We start from the raw sequence: 6,116 nt of genomic DNA on the forward strand, positions 1-6,116 counted from the left end.
CCAAACCAAGTTCACCCAAACCAAACCAAACCTCCCCAAGCCAAAACCAAGCTTCATTGAGTCAATCGAGTGAACCCTAACCCTAGCCTTTGATCTTTAGTGAATTATGTTCATTTAGTATTATTTCTTTTGATTTTTATACTACTTAGTTTATTTATCTAATTTAGTTTTAGTGTAGAAGTGTGTGTACGTATATCGTATTTGTTTCGTATGTGTGAAATGTGTTTTGGGATTGTTTGATTGGTAGTTAGATATTATTTAACTTAGTAGTCGGATTGCATTCTATTGTTTAGCATAGTTGCATTTACATCGTTAGTTAATGTAGTTCTAGTCATAATTTGCTTATCATATTTTGTTCGTCGTGCATTTAGTGTAGTTGTAATACTCATCTGCATATACACTGTGATACAGTGTCATTTAGACTGCATTAGGTTTGATTTACATTTTCTAGTGTTTAAATAGATTCATAAAGTGAATAGTGCACTCAAATAAAAACCCGATTTTTGCCCTGTCGTACCAGCAGTATTTTCTGTGCAAAAATTCTGTGTTTGCCAAATTTTTTGATTCTATTCACTTTATTGACGTGTTATTTGACTGCAGACCAAATTTCAGCTCATTCGGAGTTGATTTGGTCTGATTTTTAAGCGTTTTGCGAAAACCGCTTTTTCTGGATTTCAAATTACAGGACGTTCGATATCCTGATTTTTCCCAGATTTGAAACGCTTATATCTGGAGCTCCAGATACTGTTTTTCCATTCTTTAAAAACTTTCAGTTTTTTTAATTTGTCAGTTGCAGAACAGAACAAATTTTGGGAAAATCGGACCTTGTTTGCCGTGTCAAACAGTGGTTTTCCGATAACCTATCAGAATGCTATTTTCCACTAGTTAGGGGCAGTTTTGTAATTTTCTTAATTTCGGCATTTTAGACCTGTTTTCAGTAGTTTCTGCATTTTAGGAGTTGCATAATCATCATACAGCATTAATAGAAGTAATTTAGTTAATTTTAGACTTAGTTTAGTATTTTATTTAATTATTGTTTGATAAGTAGCATTTGTTTTATTATTTTTTTTCGTGAAATTATAATTAGTTTGAGTTATTGTTTGCATTGTTAGAATAGAATACTAAATTTGTATTTTTCTGCATTTTTAGGTTGAAAAGCATCTTTAGTTTTCAGGGTTATTGTCCAAGTGTGAAGATTCTCGAATTGGCGAAAAGATGAAAATACCCTTGTTGTGGAGCAGAAGACTGAGTGCTTTTTCTTTTTTATTTTAGTGATTAATTGTAGTTGTATTAACTTCATAATTGTAGATTGATATTTGTAATTAATAAATCAAAATTTCTAGACATATCATGATTAATTCCTGTTCCCTGAGGATTCGACCCGTACTTACCACTTTGTGGAAAGTCGGTTTTTATATTTTTGGTTGACGATTTTCCAAAGTTTTATTGAAAATAATTGTTTTAAAAAGATCATTTCAAAATATCAACCAAATTTTGGCGCCGTTGCCGGGGAACGGCGAATTAATTACTTTATTTCTTAGAGTTTGATTTATTAATTTATTTTAGTTAGTTAATTAGTTGTTTTATTTTTAGTTAGTAGGATTAGTAAGTGGATGTAGGATTAACATAGTTAGTAAATATAGGATTCACGTTCTGTTCTTTCTAGGATTCACTTGAAATTCATTCTGCAAGGAGCGATTAGACAGGTGGGTTTTAGAAAAACTTAGTTTGTGATTTCCTGTATTTATCTTTTCAGTACTTTAGAGTAGTTTAATTTGTTATTTCATTTACTTAGTTAGATCATTCTGACATAATTAGTTTAGCATATTTGTTTAGTAGTTGTCTATTTTGTGTTATTTACATTTTAGTAACTGTGTTAGTTTATTTTTTTTATTTTTAGATTTAGGTCGTTTGCTTACATCTGGTCTTAGTACCAGTGTATGTAGGGGCGACGAGGTCTAGGAATCCCATTACACCCATTTGTTGACAACCCAGAGAGAATTTTACATTCTCATCGAAGTTCGGCAACAATGGCTGACATGGATCCTCCACCTCCACCCCGAGTTCATTCACGTCCTCTGCGGGAATACTTCATTCCCACAGACTATGTTCAGGCATCCTGCATTCGGAGACCCGATGTAGGAACGCCTCATTACGAGATTAAGGCCAGCATTATTCAGATGCTTCCATCCTTTTATGGCCTTAGTCATGAAGATCCCTACCGACATTTAGATGAATTCCTCGAAATCTGTTCTACTGTTAAGATACAGAATTTCGATGATGATGCGTTGAGGTTGACTCTATTCCCCTTTTCATTGAAGGACAAAGCCAAGTATTGGCTAAAATCCTTAGATTCTGTAGAAATAGAGTCATGGGATCAATTGCAACAGGAGTTTCTTCAGAAATATTTTCCCATTGGTCGTACGAACCAATATCGTAGAGCCATCACTAGCTTTTCAGAGCTAGATGGTGAGCGCTTTCATGAGACCTGGGAGAGAATGAAGGATCTCCTCAGGAAATGTCCCCATCATCAGGTGCTGAAATGGCAACTGGTGCAGAGCTTCTACGATGGTTTGTCTGACAAGAATCGTCAGATGATCGACTCTTCATGTGGAGGGACATTCATGCTGAAGAGCGAGGATGAAGCATGGAGGCTATTTGATACATTGGCCGAGAATTCTCTCCACCATGCTTCGAGCTCTCATTCGGATAGAGCCACACCCAGCATTCAGAAGAAAGCTGGTGTTCTTGAGATTGGTCGATCTACTGCACTACAGTGCAAGGTAGACATGATTGCTCAGAAGCTGGACCAGCTTCTCTCAGGACCATCCACTACACAGCAGGTGTGTACTCTTTGTGCCAGTTCGGCACACGAGATCACTGAGTGCCCTTCGGCAGCTCAGTATCCTGAATTTGTTCAAGAACAAGTTCAGGCAGCTCAGGGTTACGTCAGACCACCGAATAACCCATTTTCATCGACATATAATCCGGGTTGGCATAACCATCCCAATTTTTCATGGAAGAATCCACAGTCTTCCACACAGATGCCTACACCCTCTCAGCTAGTTCAGCAACCATCTTTTACTCAGTCATTTCAAAGACCGAACTATTCTTAGTCTTCTTCTTCTTCTGTCACTCCCCCGATTCAGCAGGAGTCTGCCCCGCAGACATCTTTTGAGGAAAGACTTCTCCAGGCATTCCAAGAGGTGAAAACCTCTAATCAGAACGCCTTCAAGAAGTGTAGCCAGATTTTGAGCTCGCATACGTAGTCCATTGCGAAGTTAGAATCGCAAATGGGACAGTTAGCTGAGGCTATTAGTAGGAGACCCGAGGGTACATTGCCGAGTCAGGCTGTCATGAACCCGAAGGGCAAGGACCAGATTACTGGAGGCCTGTTTCATACTGAGACACAGCAGCAGGCCAAATCAGTTATGGCCTTGAGAAGTGGACGTGAGTATCACGTCGAGAGCAGAGAGCGAGAGAGTAGAGAGAGGATAGAGGAGCCAGAGACCATTGTTTCACCTACGTCGGCTCGGCCATCATTATCATCCCCATCTTCATCATCATCTCCATCATCATCATCATCATCTTCATCCTCAGAGAAGAAGAAGGATAGGAGTGAGCCTTCTCACAAAGAGGAGGAGCCAGCAGAGTATATTCCCCCACCACCCTATCCCAAAGCATTAGAGTCTTCTGGATATAGAGGGAAGCAAGGTGCGAAGATCTAGGACATGCTTGACATCTTCAAGCATGTGCAGATCAACCTACCTTTGCTCGATGCGATTTAGCAAGTGCCGGCATATGCCAAATTCTTGAAGGAACTATGTACGCAGAAGCATAAGTCTAGAGAGAGAGAGTTCCTAACAGGGTCCATTTGACTGAGCAAATGAGTTCAGTACTTCAGCATCAGACACCACCAAAGCTCAAGGACCCTGGAGCCCCTATCATTGCGTGTACCATAGGGAATATCTGGATAGAACGTGCATTGCTTGATCTTGGAGCAAGCGTGAACATTCTGCCCGGGTATTTCTTTGATTCTTTCGGGCTAGGAGAGATGAGATTGACTTCGATTACGCTTCAACTGGCAGATCGTTCTGTCAAGGTACCGAGAGGTGTCTTGGAGGACGTGCTAGTTAAGGTGGATGACTTTTATTTTCCAGTCGACTTCATTATTCTTGATATGGAAGGAGTAGATAGTCAGCACCAGACTCCGATTATTTTAGGTAGACCATTCTTGGCGATTGCCAATGCGTGCATCAACTGTAGGACCGGAGCCATGGATCTCTCATTCGGCAATAGGAAGGTAAAGCTGAATATTTTCAATGCCGCGATGGGACCAGCAGGAGACATGGACTGCTTTCATGTAGACATTGCACATGAGTTAGTGGAGGAGCAACCCGAGTTGTGCATTACTGAGGATTCTTTAGATCTGTACCATATAGAGAAGAATAGTAGTGTAGATAGTGTAGATGTGTCTAGAGTGTCGTCAGAGAGACCACCATGGGGAGCTGTCAGGGAGCCTCTTCCACCACTTGCGGAGACCCCCGCCAAATCGTCGATCGAGTCACCTCCGAAACTTGAGCTAAAGCCCTTACCAGATTCACTCAAGTATGCTCATCTCAGAGACGATGAGACTCTGCCTGTGATCATCTCGTCCTTGCTCACTGAGGAGCAGGAACAGAGATTGCTAACTATTCTTCGAGAGCACAAGGCAGCAATTGGCTGGGGAGTTGCTGATCTGAAGGGGATTGATCCTTCATTCTGCATGCATAGAATCCATTGTGATGAGGAAGTCAAGCCATTTAGGGATATGCAGAGAAGGCTAAATCCCAACATGAAGGAAGTGGTAAAGAAAGAGGTAGTGAAGTGGTTTGATGCCAGAATCATTTACCCTATTTCTGATAGCCAGTGGGTCAGTCTGATTCAGGTTGTGTCGAAGAAGTCAGGACTCACTGTGGTTGAGAACGAGAAGGGTGAGAGAATTCCGATGAGGACCACTACAGGATGGCGAGTCTGCATCGATTATAGGAAGCTTAATGTGGCAACTAGGAAAGATCATTTCCCATTGCCATTCATTGATCAGATCTTAGAGAGACTCGCAGGGCAGAGCTACTACTGCTTTCTAGATGGATATTCAGGATACAATCAGGTAGCTGTCCATCCTGACGACCAGGAGAAGACCACATTTACATGTCCTTATGGCACCTTCGCGTTTAGACGTATGTCGTTTGGGCTTTGTAATGCCCTGGCTACTTTTCAGAGGTGCATGCTTGCTATCTTCTCAAACATGATTGATGATGTAATGAAAGTTTTTATGGACGACTTTTCTGTGTATGGCTCTTCTTTTGAAGATTGCCTCCAAAAACTTACTCGAGTACTAAGTAGGTGTGCGGAGACCAATCTCGTCCTGAGTTGGGAAAAGAGTCATTTTATGGTCCAGGAGGGGATTGTGCTAGGACACATTATGTCCAAGCGTGGTATTGAGGTTGACAGAGCGAAGGTGGAATCCATTTCCCGTTTGACTCCACCCACCTCTGTGAGGCAGATTCGATCATTTTTAGGGCATGCGGGATTTTACAGGCGGTTCATAAAAGATTTCAGCAAAATCTCTCGACCGCTTTGCACTTTATTGGAAAAAGACCAGCCCTTTATTTTCGGCGAGGATTGTATGAAGGCCTTTGAGATTCTCAAAGAGGCCTTGATTACTGCACCTATTTTGAGACCTCCAGATTGGACTCTCTCATTTGAGATTATGTGCGATGCATCTGATTACGCTATGGGGGCTATTTTAGGACAACGCATTGATAGAAAACCCTATGTGATCTACTATGCGAGTAGAACTCTGTTTGATGCCCAGATGAATTATACCACGACAGAGAAGGAACTACTTGCGGTAGTTTTCGCATTGGACAAATTTAGGTCCTATTTACTCGGTTCGAAGGTGGTTGTCTATTCTGACCATTCTGCATTGAAATATTTGTTGAATAAGAAAGACACCAAACCGAGATTGATTCGTTGGGTTCTACTACTATGGAGTTTGATCTCGAGATTCAAGATAAGAAGGGAAGCGAAAACGTAGTAGCAGACCATCTTTCCAGACTGATCGTGGAGACCAC

General features: G+C 41.1%; 1 non-coding gene across 1 annotated transcript; it reads right to left on the reverse strand.

The window, feature by feature from the left end:
* Nucleotides 1-2,433: 2,433 nt before the first annotated feature.
* Nucleotides 2,434-2,536, reverse strand: LOC149811890 (small nucleolar RNA R71). The gene has a single exon (XR_016428690.1). It is a non-coding gene; the product is annotated as a small nucleolar RNA R71 (small nucleolar RNA).
* Nucleotides 2,537-6,116: the final 3,580 nt, after the last annotated feature.

Source organism: Nuphar pumila, chromosome 17 (genome assembly GCF_984573655.1).
Source record: "Nuphar pumila chromosome 17, dmNupPumi1.hap1.1, whole genome shotgun sequence".
Lineage (NCBI taxonomy): Eukaryota > Viridiplantae > Streptophyta > Magnoliopsida > Nymphaeales > Nymphaeaceae > Nuphar > Nuphar pumila.